Here is a 13,891-nt window from a genome sequence, read left to right as displayed (position 1 = left end):
TACACCATGCTGGGGCAATACGCAGAGCATACATGTGTGAAATTATTGATGAAACAAAACATGGGTCAGTTTAGGAGCACTGAGAAAAACCGCGGCTTTGACGATCCCAAAATCGTGTTGTCTGAGATCGCGATTTTCGGTTGAAAACGATAGATCGTTCAGCCCTAGTCCTCAGCCATAAATGCATTACTGTAAGTGTCTAGAGCCATCTTCCAAGTGCAAATTTTGACTGTCCAAATGGGGCCATCCTCCACAGGAGCAATGTGATGAGACTTGAGCCAAATGTAGGGCATCAGGATAGATCAGGCAGGTCTGAGGAGCAGAAGAGGTCAGCACCACTGGTGTCTCAGGATCGACATGTAACTCAACAGAGAGAGAGAGAGAGAGAGAGAGAGGAGGCAGAGGGAAGAGACGGGGGATGACAGGTTGTTGGGCATGTCCATTCTGTGGCACAGATAAGGATTTGTGAAACTGCTGAAAAGTGTGTTTTGGTTGATTTTGTGGTTTTGAAATAAAACGAACATGACCGTAATACCGCCTGCCTGTTCCAGTGTCCACTGCATTAGGGAAAATCTTTACATTGCGAAGAAACATTTTACCCAAATATTAGGTATGCTGTATGTATAATTTTGACCCTGTGTTGATTTCAGAAAACCCAAAGAAAATTAAAACTTGTGCACCAAATTCTAGCATTTTTTTGTTTGTTTTTAATTAGAGATGTATGCTGTACATTCTGCCACAGAAAAAGAACGGTTCAAAGAAATTACTGTAAGCCCAAATGACATTCATATCCAAGATGACATTCATGTCACTGTATGTAAACTTCTGACCACAACTGTACTCTAGTGAATGATTAAGTCTCATAAGTGATTTGGTCATAAACTCCAACTGTTTAAATGCCTCTTGGTTTCTTAGTCCATATGTGTGGTGATGGAGAATTTCAATTTGTAGATTAACTTTGGCTTTGCTAATGAGACATTTTTAAAGAGAAAGAAATCTACAAAAATAGGTCACTTCAATCATCTGTTTCACCTCAGTTTTATTATGATTTTTTTCCCCCCCCAAGATCGAGGGCTTCAACTTGGAGGAAAAAATGTTTGGATGCCCATCTCCCAGTCCCCTGTATGCAAAAAAGTCCAAGACGAGCTGCTCCCATACCTTCACCTGTATCAGACAGCTACTGAGTTTCAGGCTGAGCACCAGCAGTGGCTTAACGGCCCCCTCACATCCATCAACACTGACAAGGTGGTGAACGACATCAGCAATTACTGGCGCTCACTCTACAAATTGGAAAAAGGTTTTCAGGACTCACCCAGCGCTCTTCACCTCACCATCCAAGTCAAGGCTGAGGTGGAGAATTTCAGGCAGCACATCCCCTTACTGCAGGTACTTATGGACCAATTGCTATACAGAGGCCCAAAATTTTCGATACTATCTTGTGCATGTTTGATGTGCCATTTCCTCCAGCTTGATGTAAGAGTCCTGTAAAAGAATTCATGGCATATGTTCAAAAGTTTCTGGATATATTGTACTTTATAAAAAATTTCCCATTTTCCAGAACCTGTGCCAGTTTCCCCTACTCCTAATGTTACTTGGATCATTACACAATTCAATTCCATTTTTCTGAAATGAAGAGTGTTAAAATGATTTCTTGGTTTTTTTTTTTTTAATTTTCCTTTTTTTTCATAAAAAAGCATAAACAGCCAGCTGCTTACTCCCTATTAATTAATGCTCCTCTTAATGTGAGCTTTGGTGGCTTGCCAATCTCTATTCAAGTACCTATTTATAACAATTAGTCTTCGGGGATTGTTTCTCCAGAAACTAATAACATACCTAAAAACTGGCCAGAGATTCATTTTAAATGGGTTTTCATGTGCTTTACTTGTAATTCTAACTCAGACAAGAGCTCACTGGGGTAAACTTGGACACAATTAATCTAATATTTAATTTACTGTCAATGTCATAGTTGGAATAATGGTTTGAATGTTGAAACCACATAAATTTTGAAATGTTTAAGCAGTAGTAAGTAAAATTGACTCTGTGATTAATAATTTTTCCATCACTGGTGGTGCTTCATTAGTTCTGCTTGTTTCTTATGAGAAACTTTTGTACTCGCACTAAAATTCTGTCTGCAAAAAGATCTCCCTCCTTAAGGTGCTGTGTAATCAAGGCTTACAAGATCGCCATTAGGAGGCCATGTCAGACCTGGTGGGTTTCTCCCTGAAGCCTTTGGAAGGGGAGGCCTGTGTTTTCCACTTCATTCCTCTGAACCTTGAGCCCCACCTGTGTAACTTTGAGAGCATCAGTGAGGCAGCCAGCAAAGAATACTCACTGGAGAAAGCCCTGGAGCGCATGGCAGGTGAATGGGCAGGCATGAAGTTCAATCTGCTGCCATACCGTGAGACTGGCACATCCATTTTGTCTTCAGTGGACGAGATCCAGATGCTGCTGGAGGATCATATAGTGAAGACGCAGACGATGCGCGGCTCACCCTTCGTTAAACCCTATGAGGCTGAGATACAGTAAGTGTTGGAGGATTTTCAGACAAATTACAGAGCAATTTTACTGAGAGAAACTCAAACCAGTTTGGCTAGCATCACCAGCATTCATAGAGGCTCTATATTTGAATGTTCCACAAGTGTAAAACCTGAAGCAGTGATTTTAAAGTGATTGGTGAACAATGCTAAAATGATTAAATAATGGAAGGAAGAGACCAAAAACCAAGATCACCATAACCATGATTTTTCAGTGTCTTTCAGAGACATTTGAGAGATATCTCCATCACAAAATTTTATGGGTTTTAAATAAACTGAGCCTACTATAAATCATTTTATTTTCCCAGTTAGAACTTAATCATGCAAAAATAAAGCTTGGTTGGTGAGAGAGATGAACAAATCTGTAGGTTTGTGTTGTAGAGACTGGGAGGGCAAGCTGCTGCTGCTCCAGGAGATTTTAGATGAATGGCTCCCTCCCAGTCTACGTGGCTCTACCTGGAGCCCATTTTCAGTTCTCCAGACATCATGGCCCAGATGCCAGAGGAGGGACGCTGCTTCACCACTGTGGATAAAACCTGGAGGAACACCATTAAGCATGTCAGCCTGGTAGATAAAAAAAAAAAAAATTATATATATACACACACATACACAGTGGTGCTTGAAAGTTTGTGAACCCTTTAGAATTTTCCATATTTCTGCATGAATATGACCTAAAACAACATCAGATTTTCACACAAGTCCTAAAAGTAGATGAGAACCCAGTTAAACAAATGAGACAAAAATATTATACTTGGTCATTTATTGAGGAAAATGAATGGCAAAAGTATGTGAACCTCTAGGATTAGCAGTTAATTTGAAGGTGAGATTAGAGTCAGGGGTTTTCAATCAATGGGATGATTGTTGATGCTCATCAGGCTGGAAAAGGTTGCAAAACCATCTCTAAAGAGTTTGGACTGCACCATTCCACAGTCAGACAGATTGTGTACAAATGGAGGAAATTCAAGACTATTTTTACCCTCCCCAGGAGTGGTCGACCAACAAAGATCACTCCAAGAGCAAGGCGTGTAATAGTCGGTGAGGTCACAAAGGACCCCAGGGTAACTTCTGAGCCACTGAAGGCCTCTCTCACATTGGCTAATGTTAATGTTCATGAGTCCACCATCAGGAGAACACTGAACAACAATGGTGTGCATGGTAGGGTTGCAAGGAGAAAGCCACTGCTCTCCAGAAAGAACATTGCTGCTCGTCTGCAGTTTGCTAAAGATCACGTGGACAAGCCAGAAGGCTATTGGAAAAATGTTTTGTGGATGGATGAGACAAAAATAGAACTTTTTGGTTTAAATGAGAAGCGTTATGTTTGGAGAAAGGAAAACACTGCATTCCAGCATAAGAACCTTATCCCATCTGTAAAACATGGTGGTGGTAGTATCATGGTTTGGGCCTGTTTTGCTGCATCTGGGCCAGGACGGCTTGCCATTATTGATGGAACAATGAATTCTGAATTATACCAGTGAATTCTAAAGGAAAATGTCAGGACATCTATCCTCTGAATCTCAAGAGAAGGTGGGTCATGCAACAAGACAATGACCCTAAACACGCAAGTCGTTCTACCAAAGAATGGTTAAAGAAGAATAAAGTTAATGTTTTGGAATGGCCAAGTCAAAGTCCTGACCTTAATCCAATCGAAATGTTGTGGAAGGACCTGAAGCGAGCAGTTCATGTGAGGAAACCCACCAACATCCCAGATTTGAAGCTGTTCTGTACGGAGGAATGGGCCAAAATTCCTCCAAACCGGTGTGCAGGACTGATCAACAGTTACCGGGAACGTTTAGTTGCAGTTATTGCTGCACAAGGGGGTCACACCAGATACTGAAAGCAAAGGTTCACATACTTTTGCCACTCACAGATATTTAATATTGGATCATTTTCCTCAATAAATAAATGACCAAGTATAATATTTTTGTCTCATTTGTTTAACTGGGTTCTCTTTGTCTACTTTTAGGACTTGTGTGAAAATCTGATGATGTTTTAGGTCATATTTATGCAGAAATATGGAAAATTCTAAAGGGATCACAAACTTTCAAGCACCGCAGGCGTAATGATATGTACTTAATTGTTGTCCGGTGCTTTGACTGACTGACTTTCAGGGGCATGTAAATTGTTGTTAAATAGTCAGCGCTAAGGAATTTTCATCCACACAGACAAATGGTTTTCACATTTAGTAAGTTACATGTAAGTTAAATGTAATTGTATAATTCTGTTCTGCAGAATTAAAACCATGACTTGAAAGTGATTTAGCTGGCATGCAGTACTTAGAAAGAAAGAAAGCTTCTTTCTATCATTGCATTGTCTAATCACTTCCCTTGAATTAGTTATGTTGAATTTATGTTATTATGAATTTAAGTTATGTTGAGTTTAGTTGAATTAGGGAGAAAAAGTTGGGGTTGAAGTCAAGTGTCCAAAAATGACCTTGATATTTTACTTGATATTATGCTAAGCCTTTGTCTGTGTAGAAAAAAAATGGCATGTCATGACAAATGAGAACATAGGATATTGAGTTGCAGGCTTTAATCAGTCTTGCTTTATTGTCTCTCTCTCTCACACACACACACACACACACACCACTACTCTGAAGGGTGCAGTTGCAATTATCAGCTGCCATGAAATGAGACACATCTATAGCCTATTGTCATTACACAGAGGAGAGAAAACAAATAAACAAACAAACAAACAAACAAACACCATAAGGCAGCAACATCAAATAGAAATTATAGATTTTGTCTGGAGGCCTCGACCCTGGCATATCATCGAGAAAATGAAGAGGATAAGTATTTTAATTCTTTGACTATCCCCCAATTTGTTATTACAACTTTCTTTATACTCACCACTGCATATGTCCAATGACTTCTTTCCTGCCAGTGATGAACAAATAAAAAGTAGAAATCAAGAGAACAGATGTGATTTGACATAAGCTTAGATATACAGTACATATTGTACAAGTGAAGCCAGATCATTTAATTTTATTGCATACATTGTACAGCACCATTCTCTTTCAAGCTGCAGAGTCAATATCATAAACTACAACATAGAAATCTCCACATGGTGTCTCTCTTTGTCCACCATTTTCCTGGGACATGTCTGTAGAGCTTTCCCTCAGACATACAGCATGAACAGAAAAACACTGCAAATATGTTCAAACACACAAACCTCTTCTGAACAAATCTTGTTAATTAAGTCTTGTGCCTCTCCATGATTTTTTTTCTCCTGTCTGAAAGGGCAAATATCACCATGTAGAGTTAAAAAAGGTGGCTTTTTTTCTGTCCTATCTACCTTTCTCAAAAGGGAAGATGATCAAGTGAGAGGGAACACAATAGGAAATGGAAAATAGTTCAGTTTCTCAACTTCATTTATATAATGAGAGGATAATTATAGTTACTCAGTCTAAAGAAAAAGTTGAATATTCCAGTTCAGATTCAAGGTTGATCATTTGATTTCTTCATTTTAAATGAGGATGTTAATGTCTTTTTGTGTAGGCAGCTGCTCCCTCCAGTTCACCTCGACTCCAGTGGAATAAAACAGGTCTCTTATCTTGTCTCACCTCACTCTCTTTCATTAAAATCACCTTTCTCATGCACAAAAAAGGTGATTTGGAGGAGGCTTTAGGTTATTACCATCCCTCCAATACACATTCAAATAATTCCTTTTCAGAAAACATGTTTCATCCAAAGTGATGATTAAACTTCAAAATCTCTCACAAAGACTTCAACTCCAAAGCATCCAGGCGTGGTTAATAGAAAATCAATAGCAATCAGAATTTGAAGGCCCAGGGGCCAATTATTAGTTTCTCTCAAACTTCAATGAATGGAGCAGAGAGAGAACGGCAGATGGGAAGGAAGCTCTTTTAATCGTTTGCTTGGATGAAAGACAGACCTTTAATTCAAATTCTTGCTCGCAGGCTGGATTGAATTAATTACCTTTGTTGTGCTTTACAAGCTTTTTGACTGAAAAGCAATGAATGTGAGACAGCTGTGTTCTGACATGATGGTGTAAGTCTGTGCTGATTGTACAGCATATGCTTTTTCATTTCTTGTATGTTGTTTGAACCAATAGCTGAAAGAGTTGTGGCTAAAAAAGAAAAGAGAGAAAAAAAAAATTACTGGCTCTTTTGAGAGTGCCAGACTACACAATAATTGGAAAAACTATGATACTTTTATTATAGTGCTGTATGCTGTGATGGCAATGTGCTTTGTGATCTCAAAAATCCATTTGAGAAGCTTTGATGTTCATGCTTAAAGATTGGGCTTCCTTATTTCAGCAGTACAAAGTGGTACTGTCCTTTACGTTAAACTTGAATAAACAATTAGAGCATATATCTGCTGCATTGCACATCGCTTTAGTGGTTTCTGCACTAGGCCTTTTGCCTAATGTTTGGATATCAATACAATTTAATGAAAAGATTTTCAGTTAACCTCTTGCAGGGAAAATGTGGCACAATCAAGCATCAGCTGTCGACTGCAATGCGTGTTTGGCAGATGTAATATCAAGAAATGATAAACAACCACTGAACACACAGCAAAAGCTTTACTGAATGTCAGCTCAATACTTCAGATCAACTGTAGAAGCTCACACTTTTTCATTTCTTCATTATACGTTGTAACCGTTACAAAGCTGAAAAGGCTACATTTCGAGGCAGGAGATTTTGAAAATCTCATTGGATTAACAAAGTTTGAGTTAATGCATGTGTATAACATTCTGATGGTCAGCATTTGCATGTTTTATTCACTAAACCAGTTAATGGAAAATATAAAGGCACTGTTCAGTGTCAAATTAAAAGTATCACAGGGCTTAAATTACAAACTTGAGGTACCTGATTTGTGTCCATTTTTGTTTAAAGCTAAGAAAGCATCCTCTTGTCCCATACGCTTCTGACTTTCACCTGCATTAGAGTAAAAAAAAAAAGCCAACTTCTGAGATCTAACTCATGCACCACAACACTGCTGCACTCTGCATCAACAATATAAAGCCATTGATTTCATGTAGATATAAAGTACGATTCGCATGGGATAAGTATTACCTATGGACCTCTGGTAATTCGCAATTACCCCCGCACCTCTGTGTTATTGTGTGGCGCATTCGGATGGGATAAGCAAAAGTCTGTAATTCACTGAATTTACAGACATTGTGACCGGATGTGTCATAAGTTCACAGCATCCTGTTTCGTCTTGTAGACACTGTAGAGATGGGATTTATGGCTCTTTGATGGGATCCGCATCTTTGTGATCCGTTCTTTGAAAAGAGCCGTTCAAAAGACTGGCTCATTTGGCTCTTTTTAAATATTTATTCAGTTTTAAGAAGACAGCGTCTAAAGAAGCCAGATACCTCTGCTTAGACAGTGACATCAATATTTCTGGACATACCTTTTATATAAAGCAACCTAGACTTACATTATTGTAACCCCTAAACGCTCATAAATAACCATTAAAAAACAATGAGGGCTTCAATGAATGTCCATGCAGAATGGCTTTTCTGTAAAAAAAAAAGAACTCACTCAAGAACATAGTTATCAAGAACGCAAGAATATTTTATAGAAAAACACTTTTACAAAAATATTTAAGTCTGAGATACAAAATAGATACAACTACAATAAATATAAACACAAGAACTAGTTATCACACGAACATTTTAATAGAAAAAAACAAACTTTCTATATTAAAAATATTGAAATTGTAACAAATAGATACAACTAAACAGTCAGATAAATAGATAGTTATAACAAGAACACAAGATTATTTTAATAGGAAAAAACAAACTATTAATGCAAAAAATATATTATTATTAGAAAAATAGACACAACTAGACAAACAGATAAATAAATAAAATACACAAAAATAGAACAAACAAAATGACGATAGAATAAATTAAATGAATGTCCGTGCAAAGTAGTTTTCCCACAATATTATCATTAATATCACACAACAACATTATAAACTATATACAAAACAATTTGAACTATTAGGCAAACAGATAAAACTTGAATAAATAAAAGGCAAATGCTGTTTAGCCTACTTCTTGTCCTTGGGCAAAAGCTTTTTCATCTGAAACACAGTACAGAAAAAGAACGACAGAAAGAACGGCTACCCCAGCTCGAGACTTGGTTCTCATCGTTCATGCCTAGGAGGCATTCAAAAGAATCGGTTCGTTCGCAAACGTCACAACACTAGTAGACAGGAGTTCAAAATGCTTATCTGGTTCAAATACGGGATAGGCCTACTACCACTTGCCCCTGAAATGCTGTTTATCAAAATTTCGCCCGTATCCTCCATTATTCACTCCAGAAAAGTACAAGAGATGCGCGTTTAATAATTACAAACACAGACATGCGCATTCACACGGGACTTGTATTAACACTGGACGTCTGTGTTTTGCCGAAACACAGTAGGTAATTCGCGGCAGAATTATTACTTGGCAAATTACGGACATGGCGCATTCGCACGGGACTAAGAACTCAGACATTCTCTGCAATTATTCCGAATTACCAGAGGTCCACAGGTAATACTTATCCCGTGCAAATAGGGCTTAATACATTAATATAATATATGAAGAACATCCAAATCATGATTATACCAGTTCAGTCAAATCCTGGCCCATCAAATTAATAACAGTGTATTCAAATAACTATATGTTCTCATGTTCTGAGCCATTTATGACCAACATTGCAAATTTAATTTTTCTGGATCTTGGATAAAAATTAGTGCTGTCAAGCGATTAAAATATTTAATCGCGATTAATGTCGCGACTATCATAGTTAACTCGCGATTAATCGTAATTTAATCGCACATTTTTGTCACATGAAAAACCATTGTAATTCTCTTATCAGCATAAAGTGAATGGGCTTGCTTTGTACCAATGTTTTTTTTTTTAAATTGCAAAGCATAACACGTCTTGACACAGCCACTGCAAAGTGAAACCTAAGCCGAGCACTGTGGCTCTTCGTCCCGAGGCGCGGGGCTAGCAAGAGAACCATGAGTGAAGTGATCTACTGCTTGAGTTAGTCTCATCTCATCTCATTATCTCTAGCCACTTTATCCTGTTCTACAGGGTCGCAGGCAAGCTGGAGCCTATCCCAGCTGACTACGGGCGAAAGGCGGGGCACACCCTGGACAAGTCGCCAGGTTGCTTGAGTTAGTCTACAACTCTAATCAGAGAGACAGGTTACACAGTGACAGTAGGCTTGACGTGCTTGATTATAATATAAAGTACACTATTATATTAACTTTAAGTTGTTCGTTGATAAATATTGCATTTAATCTGATCTTTACTGTTTCAGCTCACTTAACACATTTTGTACTTTTACACTTTCTGCCTGTTGATGCGTCGCGCTGTCCAATCAGAGGCGGCCAAATTTGCATATTACAGGAAGGATTTCTGGGATAGCATTGAGTTTACAGTTCAGAGGGATCTGGCTTCTTTAGACGCTGTCTTCTTAAAACTGAATAAATATTTAAAAAGAGCCAAATGAGCCAGTCTTTTGAATGGCTCTTTTCAAAGAACAGATCACAAAGATGCGGATCCCATCAAAGAGCCATAAATCCCATCTCTACTAGCGCGCCCTGCCCGCGGTGGTTCTTTGGGGGAGGAGGGCAGAGGACTCTGGCTGTGCGGGGCGTGGCATTACAGTCTAGCTGCTATCGTTTTTCTAAGCAAAGTCTCTGTTCCAAGTTCCTGGCAGTTTCAAAAGCTTATGAAAAACCTACATCATGTCACAGAGCGTTAATTTCGCGATAAAAAAATTATCGCCGTTAAAATTGAGTCAAGTTAACGTGATAATAACGTGACATTTTTGACAGCACTAATAAAAATGAATCACCAGCTCTAGTGCTGCCTTTAAAAAAAAAAAAAAAAAGCTTCCGTGTATTAGCAGGGACATTTTAAATCAGACATTGATACTGATTCTGAAGCCCATTTTCCCTCTTGCTTTAGGACAAGCATGTTCTGGCTGTAGTGGCCATTGACAAGATGTCGGAGAAGCTGAAAAAAAGCAATGAGTTCCTGGAGTTCATCTTGAAAGACCTGAACAAATACCTGGAAAAGAAGAGACTCCTCTTCCCTCGCTTCTTTCTGTCCAGTGATGAGCTACTGGAGATTCTGTCTGAGACAAAGGACCCAACCAGGTACAGAGTCAAGTCAAATTCAATTATGGTCTGCCACTGTGGAAAAATAAAGAAAACCTCATTGGAAGTTAATGTTTTGAGAGTTTGATATTTTTTTTCTTTATAATTAACTTAGGCTTTTTTTGTTTTTTTCATAGCAATGTTTAGAAAGAAAAAAAAAAGCATTGAGTTTGTAGGTTAATTTGAAACCATGTGCTGGATTGCTTCCACTATATCAGTACATCTAAACAAATTAGAACAATTTTTTTTGTAATTTAATTAAAAATGTAAACTTTCATATATTCCATATTCATTAGACATAAAGTGACATATTTCAAGGCAATTTGTTTTAATTTTTATTATAGCTTATACCGCATGAAAATCAGAATTCCATGATCTGAAATTATTGAAATATTTTATTTTGAGTTTGAGTAAATTACTATTCAAACAGTATAAATATCATGCATCTTTCAGTCTAGTTCAATACACACAACCACAATCATGGGGAAGACTGCTGACTTGACAGTTTTCCAGAAGACGATCTGGAAAATCGTCTACACCTTCCACAAGGAGGGTAAGCCTCAGAAGGTCATTGCTGGAAAAGGTGCACAAACAACAGGGATGACCACAGCCTTGAGACGATTGTCAAGAAAAGTCTATTCAAGAACTTGGGAGAGCTTAATATTGAGTGTATAAATGAACATATTTTCCAGAAGTTGGACATTTCTGTATTGTAAATCCTTTTTTTTTTTTTTTTGGATCTTAGGAAATATTCAAATAATTTGAGATGGTGGATTTCTGATTTTCATGAGCTATAAGCCATAGTCATCAAAAGAAAAAAAAGGCTTGAAATATTTCACTTTATATCTAATGAATATAGAATATATGAAAGTTTACCATTTTGAATTTAATTATAAAAAAAGGAACTTTTTCACAATATTCAAATATTTTTTGAGATACACTAGTAACTACCGGCAACCCCTAAAAGCACCAATAAAACAATCCATTTTTTATTCCAACTTGGGAATCATTGCATGTTGTTGAAAAATTCTAATTAAAACCTCGCAGAAAATTTAACGCGTGTTAAGTGTGTGTGTGTATATATTATATATATATATATATATATATATATATATATATATATATATATATATACACACATACACACACACACTATTCAAAAAAAAGTAGGGGATATTGGATTTACAAGTAGAATGAAATGCAGATCATGAGGTCAGGAAGGAAACAAATGACAGAAAAACATTAAGGAAACATTTGTCAATTTATTCGAAACCCTGTGTACAGTCAGTAAAGGACAGATTCTCCAGAATAAGGGTCAACACAAACACAGGGTCACGCAGCAAATTTACCACCATATTGGCAGGAGGTTGTTGACGTTGGCGTAGCCACTGTCCAAGCATGTCCCAGACATGCTCGATGGGGGAAAGGTCCGGACTGAGTGCTGGCCATGGTAATCTGGTGATATTCTGGTGCTGGAGGTAATCTGTAATGATCCTGGCCCTATGACATCTGGCATTGTCATGTTGGAAAATGAAATGGCGGCCATAACGACGTGCAAACGGCACAACATGGGGTGCCAAGATGTTGTCCCGGTAGTACTGCCCTGTGACACGTCCAGCAACAACATGCAAGTCTGTTCTGCCGGCAGCAGTGATGCCTCCCCACACTATTACAGAGCCACCCCCATACGGATCATGTCTAATGACGTTAACGTCATGGAAACGTTCGTTACGTTGGCGCCAAACCCTCCTGCGTCTGTCCAGGAAGTCCACAGTGAACCTCGACTCATCTGAGAACATTACGTGGTTCCATCGGCGATTATCCCAGCGTTGATGACGACACCATTGGAGTCTGGCCCTAATGTGACGATCCCTCAAACAGGGAATGACACGAGGACGTCGGGCGTGTAAGTGAAATCTGCGCAGTCGATTCCTGATGGTCTGGCCACTCACTACCAAGCCAGTATCCCTTCGAAGTTGAGACCTTATCTGATTTGCTGTTACCATACGATTTCTCAAGGCAATAGTGCGGATGAATCCGTCCTGAGCCTGAGTTGTTGCCCTTGGTCGACCGGATCGTGGTCTATCCTGAACAGACCCTGTAGCACGATGTCTGGACCATAATCTGCTGATGACAGACTGGGAAACATTCAATGCTCTTGCCACAACGACCTGTCTTGTGCCAACCTGTAGCATGCCAAGGGCACGTAAGCGCTCATCCTGTGTTAGACGGCGCATGGTCTCTGTTTAATTAACGACTTCAACCACTGATAATCTGATGCTTTCTCTTCAAAATATTCCTTTGGAGTGGCTCTAACCTTCCAATTCAGAGTCATGCAAATTTGTGGCACGACCCCCTTGATCGTCAGTAGCATCCCGTGCTGATCATGAGAGTGGCATTGATGTGTTTGGGTGATGAATTTCTTTGGAAATGCTTCCTCAGTAAGGAACTTTACAACATGCTTTCGTATCCCTTTCTATATGTGAAAATTTGGATCTCAAAATAAAATATTCCCTACTTTTATTATATATATATATATATATATATATATATATATATATATATATATATATATATATATATGTGTATGTGTGTGTATATATGTACACACACACACACACACACACACACGTGTGTATATAAAAAAAATCTTCTCACCCCCGGCTGGGGTGGTATCCATGTCATCCTCAAGCTCGGGTCCTCTACCAGAGGCCTGGGAGTTAAAGGGGTTCTGCGCAGTATCTTCGATGTTCCTAGGACTGCGCTCTTCTGGACTGAGGCTTCAGATGTTGTTCCTGGGATTTGCTGGAGCCACTCTCCCAGTTTGGGGGTTACTGCCCCAAGTGCCCCCACTACCACGGGGACCACGCAACCCTTGACCTTCCACATCTGTTCCAGCTGCTCTTTCAACCCTTGATACTTCTCAAGTTTCTCATGTTCCTTCTTCCTGATGTTGGCGTCAGCTGGGATCGCCACATCTATCACCACCACCCTCTTCTGCTCTTTGTCCACCACCACTATGTCCGGTTGGTTAGCCAGGATCTGTTTGTCAGTCTGGAAGCTGAAGTCCCACAGAACCTTGGCCCTGTTGTTCTCAGCCACCTTCTGTGGTATGGCCCATTGGGACTTGGGTACTTCTATTCCATACTGGTTGCAGATGTTCCTGTATACTATCCCAGCCACTTGGTTGTGCCTCTCCATGTACGCTGATCCAGCTAGCATCTT

General features: G+C 39.0%; 1 pseudogene; it reads left to right on the top strand.

Moving 5' to 3' along the window:
* Nucleotides 1-1,101: 1,101 nt before the first annotated feature.
* The window catches only part of LOC132895873 (dynein axonemal heavy chain 7-like), a 594,076-nt pseudogene continuing 581,286 nt past the window's right edge, over nucleotides 1,102-13,891 (top strand).

This window comes from Neoarius graeffei, chromosome 13 (genome assembly GCF_027579695.1).
Source record: "Neoarius graeffei isolate fNeoGra1 chromosome 13, fNeoGra1.pri, whole genome shotgun sequence".
In the NCBI taxonomy this organism is placed as follows: domain Eukaryota; kingdom Metazoa; phylum Chordata; class Actinopteri; order Siluriformes; family Ariidae; genus Neoarius; species Neoarius graeffei.
This window is presented reverse-complemented; position numbering and strand designations above follow the sequence as displayed.